Here is a 14,608-nt window from a genome sequence, read left to right as displayed (position 1 = left end):
CTTTCAACCCGGGCCTCCGCTGAAAATGGACCTGTATCCAGTCGGACTTTCCCGGTTAACAAATGTAAAATAAAATAAATAAAAATAAATAAAATCTTGGGATTAGTGCTTCTGTTTTCTCCTGGTAAGAGAAGGAGTGCAGTTACATTATTTTCTGCAGACTGCTGATCACCAGAAAGCTTACTAACTGCTTTATAGGCGACAGCTTGGAATCAGTGCTTTTATTCTGATCCTGGTGAGACTAGGAGCAGAGAGCATTGATTCCTGACCCTTTCTGGTTGGAGAGTGAGTGCCTGTGCTATTCGAGGCATCTACCAGAAAAAGGCTGCAAGCCTGCAGACCCTTGCATCATCTGGGACAAGAGTGTGGATCACCAAATAGGCCGTGGCCTGCTTCTCTTCTTGGGACTGGTGCTAACATTTTGCTACTGGTGAGAGAAGAAGCAAAGGAATATTGTATCCCAAAAGAGTGAAGCTGTGCTGAGACCAGCATTAATAGTAGCCAGGCAGTACCCATTCATGCAACGCCCCTTTTTTCATCATTCTTGACAAGCTAATTCTTTATTTTTCAGTAAGTACTGCTTGATTTCTTTAAGACTTCAGAATATCTGCCTAAATACATCATCCTTAAATTTTCAGGGTCTATGTATTAGTTTCCCTTCAAGTGTTTGGCAGTGCTCTGTACAGACTCAGACACCTAGAGTGACATTTTCCCTGTAAAAGGAATATATAAGGAAACAGCTCCAGTACTTAGTAATAGCGACCATCCCTCCTGGCATGTTTAAAGGTCAGTTCCCTGTGCTTTCCTATTAACCTGGTGAACCTGGGCATTCTGAGGCAGTGTAGCAGTTGTCTCATGTACACAGACAGCCCTCTCCTTTTACCTCCCAACACTCAGACTTGTGAGAGATAAACTTATATATCCAAACTGGAAGCCATGCACTCTCAAGCCAAGACCAGCTGGTCAAGAGGAGAAGGTGAACACCTGCACCACACTACATGCAACACATAGCCCTCCAGAACACCCACCATCACAGCTCTCACATAAAAACACAAACCACACACCCACCTTCACAGAGGCTCTGAATAGAAATCTACCCAAACAACAGAGAACTCCAAGGCAGAAATGCACTAGACCACCACAACACATCACAAACCACCTAACACAGTGTGCCCCTCAATCTAAGCATCTAAGGCAAAACAGCTTGCCCAATACACTAATCATAGGTGACTCGAAAGTGAAGCAGCACACTGATGTCCCACTCACTAGGTTGAATAAGGAGAAGGTAACAGTCAGCTGTCTATCAGGTGCCAGAATCTGACACATGACACAAACACTCAGGTAACTCCACAAGAAGTACAAGTATGACTCTGTCACTGTCCATGTGGGTGTGAATGACCTGATACACACCTCCCTGAACTACATGAAAAGAGACAAAGAGGAGCTCTCGGATTATGTGCCCCAGGCAGGTATGACCCTAGCCCTGTGCAGCATCCTACCATTGCCTAGAATGATACCGCAGTACAAGCAGAAAATGATCGACTTCAACAACTGGCTAAGTTTCTGGTGTCATTCTAAGGGGATCCAGTATCTGTCTGCTTGGGATGACATGACTGACAGACCTCGATGCTTTGCCAGAGATGGCCTGCATCTGTTATCCCTGGGTTTCCGAATACTGGCTAAGTCTCTTGCCACCCCATAGTGCCTTTTTTAGGTGATGTTCCAAAGATGAAATTACCACCATAACAGCTATAAAAAAATGCAGTCTGAGGGTCATGCTGCTCATTGCTAGAAGTCTAAATCTCAAGATGCACTTGCTCAAAGCACTCCTCAAAATGGAGAACATCGACATTTGTGCTGTAACAGAGACCTGGTTTAAAGCAGCACCCCTGTGCTACCAGGCTATAACTCATTCCATACCTTTTGGCCTCAGAACATGGACTGAAGATCCAAAGGTGGTGGTGTCTCCATATTCATAAAGAATATGCACACCTCCAGACTAATATCCCAGCATAACGCATATGAGATACTACAGGTAAAACTAACATTGGGTAAGATGGTGATTCAGGTCATAGCCTGCTATAGGCCCCCAACCATGTGCCAAGACTCTCACTCCACATTCCTAAGCACCCTGGAAACTACTAGGGTCCAACACTCTCCTACTAGTTGACTTCAGCTACCCCTCCATCAGTTGGGAAAACTACTCAGTCACCTATACACTGGGCCAATGCTTCCTGGAATTCATCAATTGCAATGCCCTGGACGAGCTCATTCTTACCCCTACTAGAGGAAGCAATATCCTTGACCTGGTTATTATTAACATGGGCAACCGTTGCTCTACACCAATAGTCAATTCTTCTCTGATTAGATCAGACCACACACTAATCACCGTGGATATCCACATCTCACCCCCCCACCCCCCCGTAAAGGTTACCACCATGAAAAACCTCTACAAAGCTGACTATGGCCTCCTAAAAACAGAGGTGGCTAACTTCATGACACCCATGTCAATGGAAAATAGATGCATGACTGGTGAATCATACACCAATGCACTGTACGAACATGTACATAAATGCATGGAACTAGCCATACCCAACAGAACCAAGATGCTCTCCTCCAAAAAAAGGAAGCCAATCTGGTGGTCCCCTGCCAGTAATAAACTCTACAACAGAATGAAGAAACTGTTGCAGAGAAAGGAGAAGTCCCAAGACTGGAAAAACTCCCTTAATAGCCTCAAAAAAAAGATGAGATCCCTCATCAAAACCTCTAAAGCCAGCTATGAAGGCAGAATTGCAGCAGACACTAAAACCACCACAAAGCCTTCTATAGTTATATCAAGAATCTCCATGGCAATACCCAGGTTTGCTCTGTGTTACTGTACAATGGTACCTCCTATGCTGAGCCAACAGATATTGCCATGATACTGGCTGACAGATTCAGTGTCAGCTTTACCCTTTTCTCCCCTCCTACAGGACCAATCACAATATTAGAGGAATGCCAGGCACCCAGCATTACTGCAGCACAGGATAAAGCTGCACTGTCCAAGGCCAAGAATACAGCTGCCATGGGACCCGACAATATCCCTGGATGTGTTCTACATGAACTACAAAGTGAACTGGTGTCACATCTGTGTGCCCTGTTCATTCACAGCCTCACCTCAAGCTTTGTCCCTACCGAATGTTGCACTGCTACAGTCATCCCACTCCATAATGGGGGAGTGACTACAGACCCTGGGAATTATCGCCCCATTAGCCTGATGAGTCTGATATGTAAGGCTATGGAGCACATCATCATCATCATCATGGACCTAATTAACAAAGATATAGGAAATCACCAAACTCTAGATCATAGGCAATTTGGTTTTGTGAAAGGTAGATCATGCCTGCTCAACCTGGTTGACTTCTTTTGAGTTGGTTATTAGAGCTGTGGAGGAGGGTGAGGCAGTTCATACAGCCTACCTCGATCTGGCCAAGGCTTTGATACTATTCCCCACTCAGGAATTATTGATAAACTCACCAAACTAGACATCAACCCCTATATCACTAGGCGGGTTGCAAATTGGCTCACAGATAGAATCCACATTGTGAAAGTAGCGGACGCCAAGTCAGACTGCCAACCAGCCACGAGTGGAGTCCCACAGGGATCCGTCTTGTGTCCTCTCCTGTTTGGCATCTACTTTTCAGACATCCAGGCCAACACGGAGGGACTCTGGCTGACCAAGTTCACAGAGAACTGCAAGCTGGGAGCCATTATTAACTCCCCAAGTGATGTAGACATTCTACAGAAAAGCCTCACTGAGACCAATGACTGGTGTAAACACCAAACTTGAGCTTAATGCCAAAAAATGCATCATCCACTTTGGGAAAACTCAGTTCCCACTAGTTACCACATCGATGGCAACCCACTGAACACTGAAGGCTTTATAAGAGATCTGGTGACACAGGTTGACAGCAACCTCTCCTTTGACCACCACATTGCCACTGTGGTCAGAAAGTCCTTCTATGTGGCACATCTCATTACCAAGGGTTTTGCATCCAGGAAGAAAGAGGTCATTGTCTCCCTCTACTCTTCCCTCATTAGGCCAGTCATCGAGTATAATGCCCCATTTGTTATGTACCTCACTAGACACAAGCAGCAGCTGGAAAGGCCGCAAAAGTACCTCACGAAGAGGATCCTAGGCCTTAAAGACATCCTACATGGACAGACTCAAAAAACTCCAGCTATTCTCTGTCTCATATCATCTACTAAGAGGAAATCTCTGCTTGACTTACAAAGCCATGTCTGACCCAGCTCTGTTAGAAATGCTACATCTAAAGAAATCCCAATCCCTCCGCACCACATGCTCCAGAGACCTCAACCTCATTACCACAATCAACAGAACATGCTGGAAGGACAGGTTCATAACCCAGAGACTGCCCATGCTCTGGAATAGACTTCCTATATATGTCAAGCAGAGCACCTCACTGGCCCTCTTCAAGAGAAATCTTGATGACTGGATAGGAAATAAAAAGTTCACCATGGGGATCACTCCAGTGGCTCTACTTGATAGAGGCTCTGGGAACTAATGTCAAGTGGCACAATGCCAGGGCACTTCTATGGGCTAGGCTTGTAAAGGCTCCAGGGCCATTAGCCTAGTACACACCTATGAACCATATACATATACATATATATATATATATATATATATATATATATATATATATATATATATATATATATATATATATATATATATATGGGTCTACTTCATTTCACTGAAAGCTCATTTCACTGAAACTCAGTTGCCTGCGCACAATTCATTGAAAGCTCATTTCACTGAAAACTCATTTGACTGAAACTCATTTCACTGAAATTTATATATGGCCTGTTCCCCACTGTAGTGTAGTCTGGCCCATTATTTGTCACTTACAAGATAACCTATCAACTTTTATAGAACTGTTCACTTCAAAAGCCTAACCTAGGTAAAACCTCTGATATTCCACCAAGTATATTAAGCAAACAGCCAGCTATTGAGGATGTAGGATTAGTGAACTACCTTTCCATACATGCAAAGAAACCTGGATCTGTGTCTTTTCTTATTTATGCAGTAGCAAAACACCCTAATGGTTGTGCTTATCGCCTGTATATCTATGCAAATCGATCCCACCCCTTTTTGTTATGCATTTATTGTAACCTTCTTACATAGTTGCTTTGCAGACACCTCAGTTATATGATGTTCTTTGTATTAGCATTTATTTTGTTATGCATATACTATGGCTATATTTGCTGTATTCTATTAACTGGGCTTTGCCTGCAATTAGCCAGTTTTGGTCAGTGCTCTACCCTTGTAAACAAACAAAAATAAATAAATGAATGAAATAATGGTACTTGCGTATTATTGCAACCAGATTTCGGACCTGCTGTAATTCATAATGTTACCACGGAATGAGTTTATCTGTTCTGCCGTACCGACTGCAATTGTTGTGACTTATGCAGAATACATTTCAAGTAGTCCCCCCACCTTCATTATGTTAACATCGGAATGGAGCCTCGCAACCCCCAACACGTCAGGTCATCGTGCACCACTGGGAAATTCTCTTTTCAGTGATAACATTTTACAGTGATACAAGCAAAGCACGGCAGAAGAATAACTGCCTAAATGCACCATCACCCCTCAAATTTATGAGTAAAGTACGAAGGCAAAAGAAAGCAAACATAGTACTATCGACCATTACACACCTCGCGCTCACAGTGCAAATAGTTCAAGTAGGATTATGTGGCATCCAAATGCAAACACAGTCCGCCTACAGATTGTTACACAGAGAAAAGCAATGGCAAGGCTATGAAATGTGTGCAAGCTTACAATAGTGCAGGGTGTACTCAAACAGGATGCCAGTAGAAAGTTAAAATAGCACTTTCCTCGGCCACTATTAAATGTTTTAATGGCATAATAAAGCCAGTAAATGTCCATGGCATAAGCACAACTGTAGAGTGAGTCATTCAAAATCTGGTTGCGATAACATGTAACTACCGAAATAACTGATCAGCCTTGTACCAAAAGGCTTAATAAATGAATACTGTGTACTTCATCAGTGGCTATTTCGTCAAAGACAATGCAATCAAACCCATGTAACTGACATAAATAAATACAACTCAGCAGAACAGATAAAATTATTTGCAATAACTTTTAAAAGTCAAAGGCCACTATACTCTCTCCACACAGGCAACAATGCCTTGCACACCCTGACCATAACTCCATCTCTAACCATAAGGCTACTGACTGACTGAGTGACTTTTGTAAATACTAAAGAATGGCATTCAACCATCATGCTTTTCATTCATTTCAGAATTCAACCAATAAATGACTTCAGTGAAATGACCATGTACCTTTATGTACCCTGTTTAACTTCTTACCAAGACATAAAATGGAGTTCAGCTGGTGACATGTGTAATGGATGACACTTTCCATCATTCATTCCTTAGATCTGCTCCACTGTCACAAACAGATCTGCTGTCCACTAGAGGGATTGTCTCTCATCTCACCACTAATACCAAACAGGTTAAAGCAGAAAAAAAAAGAAAAATACTCACAAATATGATTCAACAACCAATTCACCAAATACATCCTAGCCCCTAACATTATAATGGGAATATACCCTTCTGTCCTGGGCTTCCAACTTCCACACCCAGAATATCACTAACCACTGATCACTTATAAACAGTCTTCTTTGGTCTAGCACCACCAAAGCCACTCCCTGTCCACTTTTTCTGTAAAACTCAGTGTCTGTGCCCACATTTATTGCCTTTCAGGCAAATTATTTTATTTCTGTCTCAAACACACACACACACACACACACACACACACACACACACACACACACACACACACACACACAACAGGATGGTGGAATAATACAGTTGCCCACAGCTTTCGTACTGGTGCACTAGTGCATCTTCCACTCTAGACATGGCTAGGGACCCAAAACACACCATTTACCTGCCACTCTTAATTTAGCCAGACATAAATTATGAACATGATGTATCACTGGTAGTATGCTTAGTCAATCTAATTACAGAAAGATAAAATTGCAGCATAGTACTATATAATACCTTCTTTCAGATAATAAAAGAATGTATAATTAGAAAATAAAATTGTAAAATCTTAAATGTAAATAAATAAAACATGCTACTTAAACAGTAAAGAGTCAAGACAGTGCTGAACATATTAAATATGCAGAAGTAAATTATTCACAAGGAAAGAATTATCAGTTCTATAAACAAGAAAATTTAATTGCACAATTTAAACTAGATAAATATCTCTAAATGACTCTAGCTTAAAGAGTAAGAGTACTGATCCCTTACTGCTCTGATCTCATAAAATATATAAGACTAAACTGCAAACAGTAAGCCTTTACAGATGCATCACCATGATCTCTAATATATGTATTTCTGCTCATTTCACTTTCCAGAAAACATGGTGGGGGGCACTTATATCACGTCTTCATTAAAAAGTTTTCTCACATTCAGACTCCCTCACATGTAATAGACCACTTCCTCATTTTAATACTGATAAAGTCTTTCTTTGAAGAGTTCTGTAATTCCAATTTAAGGCCATTTTACTTCTTGACTACAAATATTTGTCTAACTTAACTACATCCAATAAATGAGGTCTTTCCTGAAAGATTGTGGAAAGATGTACCTTACACTTCAATTACAAGTTTCATATATTTCTCTTTCCCTTTCATATCTTTTTTTTTCATTCACAGGGGAAGATCTCATAGTTGAACACATGTTTATAACACAGGAAATACATATTGCAGTTCACAGAGGTTAAAATTGCTTTACAAATGTGATAACATTGTGAAATAAGAAAGAAAACAAAAAAATACATCACATTTAAATCGGTTTTCTACTCTGGCATAACACCACATGATTATATTAAACCTTTTTTAAACATACTTTTTAATTAACACATTTTAAACAGTAGCATGACTTTTCATGCAGTAACAGAATAGAACAAAACCTGTAGAAACAGTTTCCAGTGGTTACTCTCATGCAGTATACCCATTTGTTATCCTTTTAACAATTTTCATTTACTCCAGTATTAATAGGTTGCTCAATTCCTGCCACTGGTTAAATCTCATTTCTCTTCTTCCTGAATTCTATCCTGTATGTATTGCTGCAATAAATTCCATTTATTTATGGAATGTGTTCCTCCCCTTCTCTAAAGATTCCACCTCCAGTTCTTTTATCATATTTACAATATTCAACATTTTAATTACAAATTCTTTAGCTTTTGATTACCATTTTCTAATATTTGCTTTTTTGGTAGCCAATAGCACTAACTTTAGTAAGACTGTACAATGTTTAGGCAATTCAAATCCTATTTCCCAGCTCATAAGAATAATTTCCTAAGACACAACCATTTATTCTCATAACACTATACTGCACAAGAATTTTTAAAGTCTGCCACCTTGCTGCATTCCTAAAAAAACACATTCCCAATTACCTTTCTCCTCCTCAATAAACCTATAGCATCTGCTATCTACCTGATAAAAATCCATTGGAAGTCTGCTTAAAGTTTAAAAAGACTCATGTAAAGAAACATAATACACCTCCTGGGCTTTGCTGCATACTTGGTAGCCAGACAAATTTCTTCCCATTGTTCCCTTGTAAACTGCCATTCCATTTTCTCATCTGATTGATTCTTATTGTTATCATGCAGCTAGAAATTCCACCAGAGACAGTCCTTTACTCTCATTTCCCTTTGATGACACTTATCAACCCCTGATAGGGAAGGCCATCTCTAAACTACAGTCCAAATTTCTGCTTCATCTCATCACACCCTATTACCTTCCCCTCCAGAACTATTTGCTCCCAATACCTTGGTTCTTTTACTACATTTCTCCAGTAAGTCCCAGCTCCCTTTTGCATATGTTCTGTACTCCTACTTGCTGTCATCCCTTTTGGTAAAATCTGCTTTATCCATTCCCATCCTGACTTGGTTCTTAGAATAGTTTATTCTACTTTATTGTTATTCTCCTTAAGGATTTGCATCCACAGTTCTAGTCTTTATCTCTTGGTCTGCACCACCATTTTATCATCATCTCTTTCCACTTTAATTTATAACCTTTATAATTTAACACAAGACAGCATAGCAAGAAACACAGGAATCACACAAACAGATCTGGATACAGCAAAATCTATAACCAGACTATGCTAAAGATATTTTAAACTCTGTTTAGGTCGATTTAACACAGGAGAACAGATATACACTTAAATATAACAGTAGCAAACAAGAATAAACTTATTTAAACAAATTAACCAATTAACCAATAAAAAAAGTTCAAAACTGAGCCCTGTTCCAGCAACCTTCAATCAGACAAGTTCTAACTGTGACTAGGGTGTAGGGGAACCCTCTCCAACAAAAGATGTCCTGGTTTAGTGCTCAAGTTATACAAACAGAAATAACATCAGCAGGTCTGAATCTAGTCTATACTACAGTAAACAAGGTGTATCAATTTGAGAAAGAAACAGTTAAAATAAGCAGGAACAATAAGCCTTCAACCAGCAATTCCCAGCTGAGAAGAGCAGAATCTACCCTCTGCTCCCACAACAGGGTAGACCACAAACCATCTTAATGTAAAATAACTGCCTTGAAGCTCAAGTGCTTAAACCAGAACTAACACTTTTAGAATAACAGACATACTAAGCCTTCAAGCACCAATCCCAACTTGGAAGGATATAAGCTACCTCTCCTGCCATAAGAATGTAGACCACAAACCTTCCCAATGTAAAACAACTGGCCCGAAGCCCAAGTTCTCAACCAAAATGCTTAGAATAACAGTTACAATGTAATCAGGTTACACTGGAAACATGAGCCACAAAGCATTATAGAGAATGATGAAGTTTATATCACATGGGATTACATTAACAGTAGTTAAAAAAAAACAAAAAAAAAAAAACAAAAGAGATATAGCACGCCATGAAAAAAAGACCAAAGTAGCATTGATCACTGACATTGTTACACCCAGTAATTACAGTGTCTTACATAGAGAGAGATACAAAGTTGTAAAACACCAGGATTTGCAGGCAGAAATGAGGGCAAAGTGGGAAGAAGGATACTCAGACAGTTCCAATAGTAGCAGAAGCAATGGCTCTCATACAAAAAGGAATTTACACCCGTATATAGATATGCTATGGGCACATGTACCTCCATATGAATTGCAGGAGGAGTCAGCTCTGGGCACACTGCGGGTACTGCAAAGAGCACTTTTGGCCAACATCAAAGACTGAAACAATATTAATTTCATGAAACGTAGTCATACTTTGACTTAGGAATGGGGTCCATTCCTGTCATGGTATTAGAAATCCAAAAGTCTTGGAGAAATTAAACCACAAAAAAACCTGTCTTCACAATATGTGACCAAAACATTTGATATTTAGTTTTACTAGCAGGCCTTCCAAAGAACAGCCTGAATTTACTCCCTTAAGTATTGACTGATATGATCTTTCTACATACCACAGAATTCTCAAAGTTTTTATCAAATACTACAGTTCACAATCATCAATCTTCCGGTGTGCAGCATTATCTATAGTCCATGTCTCAGAGCTGTGTGTTATTAATGGGAAAACCACAGCTTTGGCTATACAGACCTTTGCTGACAATATGACATCTTTCCTCATCACAGCCCAGTGACACTTCCAGGTGCTACATCCTCCTGACACCTCCAGTTATATAACTTGTTCATATTTGCATTAATAATTCAAAACCATGCTACATATAAACTACTGAAAGATTTAATCTCAAAGATTACATGATGGATAGCGCACCTGTACTATGTGACCTCTGGGGTTGCTTGAGAGATATTAATTGTTGTTCACATAGTATTTATTTATTTTGTCATAATTTTCATATTTCTTTAATCTCTCTACAGTCAAGTAACAGAAGCAGAACTGCTTAGCCTCATAAAAGCTCACAGAGTGGCAAACAAAATGCTACAGACAGTATACGTGCAGCTTGAGTGGTGGTTAAGATGCTGCAAGCTGCTTACAAGGTATTAGACAATTAATATTTACTTTGTTTATTATGATGTATAATATCCAGTTTAAAACACAGCATCTAATGAACACTATAACTGTAAAGATTTGTTTGTGCTGAACAATCTGTCATTTACATTTATTTAGTAACCTTTATGTTTCCAGAGATATGAACATTTGTTTGAAATGTGGGAACATATACTGATTTTGTCAAAAATCGCAGGATGCAATCATTGGAGGTTAAGAGTACATCAGAATTCCAGTGAAGTGAATGAGTTTAAATCTTACTGTAATTTGCCATTGCTTTCCTTTCAATAAGGAAGTGTCTCTTAATTTTGTGGCTGCAATCTCCATCCACAGAGATCTTTAAGCCCAACAGAATAAAATCTGTAACTGCTTCAACTTCTTCCCCATCTATAAGCAAATACTTTAGAGGGCTAGATACCTTAATTTTAGTTTTTTGACCGTGAGCAACAGGACAGCTTTTGCACTTTCTAATTTCACCTTCATCAACAGCCTGTTCAACTTGTTTTCACTTTACGCCAAAAGAGTAGTATCGTTTGCATATCTGAGGCTGTAAATACTTCTCCCAGCAGTTTTGTTTCCAGCAACTGATTCATCTAACCCAACATTTCACATGATATACGCAACATATAAACGACACAAGTAGGGTGACAATATACATACTCAATACTCCTTTCTCAGTCTTTAACCAGCTATTTTCAATTTCTGTTCTGGCTATTGCACCTTGCTCTGCATATATATTCTTCAGAATGCAAATAAGGATGCCTGGTGTCCCTATTTCTCTGAAAACATGCCAAAGTTTTTTTTATGGTCCACACACTCATAAGTTTTTAGACTAGTCAATAAAGCAGAAGTAAATACTTTTCTGGAACTCCCGTTGCTTTCTCCATTATCCAGTGGTTGCTGGACATTTGATCTCTGGTGTCTTCACCTTTCTAAAATCATCTTGTACAGTTCTCACAACACATACTGCTAGAGTCTGTCTTGCAGGATCTTAAGCATAACCTTGCTAGCATGTGAAACAAATGTATTTCATCAATAGGCCACTCTTTAGCACTGCCCTTTAAATAGGACTGGAAAATAGATCATGTCTTCCACATTTGCTAACAAATTCCAAGCAGCACTACAACAGCATCATTTTTCAGGATTTTAAACAATTCAGGTAGAATTGCATTACTTCCTGATGTCTTGTTATTGGCAAAGCTTGCTAGGATGCATTTAACTTCATTCTCCAGGATTTCTTAGTCTAGATCAGAAAACATACCCTAGAAGTGATGTAAGGGTCCTTCATATATTGTTTTTCAGTATATTTCTGCCTTCTTTTCTTAATATTTTCTGATTCTAATTGGACCCTTCAATATCTTAGTCTTTTACCATGCCAATTTTTCCCTAGAACTTTTCCTTAATATCACCAATCTCCTTGAAGAGATCTCTTGCCTGTCCCATTCTATTGTCTTTTTTCAGTTCTCTGCACTGCTCAGTTAAACATACCGCATAAACATACAGCTTGCTTATTTATTTACCAACTGACTGATTTAATTTGTGTGGACTGGGAGGTCCAACTGAGAAAAGCCCATTTACTGCAAAGGACTAGGAAGAAAAGCTTTAGTCATAAAAGATTTACGAACAGAAAGTGCATAAAATGAACATACTTTCTGCCTATACAGAACTGAGCAAACACATAAGAATGTAGAGGGTTTACTATGACAAAGAAGAAAACAGATATATATGACAACAGTTACAGTGTATAAGCAATAGTTGAAGAGCTTCATATACCCAATGTTTACACAATCAGAGTGTACTCTACAAGAGTAGCAATGTAGTAATTCATGGTGTACACTGAATGCTGGTGCAAGTTAATAAGCTCAGTGTACTAAATGTAAATGGACAATGTTGCTCATTGGGTTATGCAATATACAACAGAATGCAATAAGACCACGTAGGAATCCTTTAGAATCTGAGAGTAACCATTACTTTCCCACAAGGCTATGTGTTGAAACATCTACTACTACATGAGATCATTTTTCCCATTTCATGAAAGGAAAACATTTTGGATCATTATGTGCATGTGACTGCAAACTTGGTAACATAGTCGTACCTTCTATAAAACACAGAAGACTGTTACAAGAAGAAATAGATAAAATACATACCTGCCAATAGAACAGTAACTTATCTCTGAATATCAAGAAATGCAGCAAAACCAAATTTTGAAAACAGAAAAGGGTGATGATTCTGACTACAAGACAGATAGGTGAACAGTAAGGACAGACTGGTAGATTAGAGACTTAGGAACAAAAAAAGATAGTTGATGAACTCAAATTTGATCAGAACGTGGCCACAGTGAGAAAAAATACAAGAGTTGCCTATGTGATATCCAAGACCTAAATGAAGCAGGGAAGTTATGGCTCAGTCAAGTCTCATGCTTCTATCCATCTTAATGTTGAATAAAATTCCAGCTGCTGCAACTTCACTAAACAGTTTACTAAATTAGAAAAATGTTCAAATACTTTTGACAAGTTAAATCATGGTTTACAAAACAAAAACTATGATCACAACCTATATGAGACAACACATTTCTGGTGGCACACACAGCCTGGGAGGAGATCTCTGCCTTGACTTTGAGGTACTGCATGATCTGAGGCCATCTGAACGTGCATGTATGGATATAATATACTGTGTACAGTAAACACTAAAAGGACACCTCGCATTACACAAGGACTTCCCAGACTTTGAAATAACATTTCTACTAGCTGCACAGAGGGATGGAGCCCTCTGCAACACAGATGACTACAGAATAATTAGCATCCCTGGCACTGAAGCAGCCAGGAATGGAGGGGGAAGAGTAAAGAAATATGTTCCACTTGAATCTCTAGGGTGGCGGGGAGGGTTGTGCAAAATCAAGGGGACAGAGATGGTACAATTTCTCTGATGGAGACTGGGAAAAGCAACACTTGTGCTTTGAGAAAGGCACAGAGCTGCTTGGAGGGAACAACCCTTGTGGGAATGAGGGGGATGTCCTCTGCAGTCAGCCCATTGCATAGCCTTCCACTGTGCTTTGCTGACTGCATAATGAGGACAGGGCCATAAAACAGAAAACATCTGCTAGCTGTCTAAAGGATGCCCCTTACCAGCTGATCTTTGTCCCAGTGTTGAGCAATGAATAAACTAATTGGCTGGGAAAGGGTTGATGATTAGCTGACATTGTAGGCAAAAAAAAAAAAGCAGAACCTTCTACTGGCATTGCACCAAAAAGTTCACTAAGTTTAAACCTGGTGATGTTTACTGAAGCTTGGGCAGAAAAACACAGCACACTACACTAATGACACTGGTATAGGTATTTTTATTATTGAGTGCTTGTTCATATTCATTGTAGTTATACATGTCTACTGTGCACCATTGGGATTGTGTGTGTATATATATATATATATATATATATATATATATATATAAAAATAAAACACATACACGGATATATATATATATATATATATATATAAATATATATATATATATATATATATATATATATATATATATATATATATATATATATATATATATATAC

General features: G+C 39.0%; 1 protein-coding gene across 32 annotated transcripts in view; it reads right to left on the bottom strand.

The window, feature by feature from the left end:
- Window positions 1–14,608, bottom strand: part of SORBS1 (sorbin and SH3 domain containing 1) — a 4,096,285-nt gene that overhangs the window by 409,232 nt on the left and 3,672,445 nt on the right. The gene's annotated exons all lie outside the window — the stretch shown is intronic.

This window comes from Protopterus annectens, chromosome 14.part0 (assembly GCF_019279795.1).
Source record: "Protopterus annectens isolate FY-2018-M chromosome 14.part0, PAN1.0, whole genome shotgun sequence".
NCBI classification, from domain to species: domain Eukaryota; kingdom Metazoa; phylum Chordata; order Ceratodontiformes; family Protopteridae; genus Protopterus; species Protopterus annectens.
The sequence above is the reverse complement of the archived record's forward strand: the minus strand, read 5'-3'. Positions and strand labels throughout refer to the sequence as shown.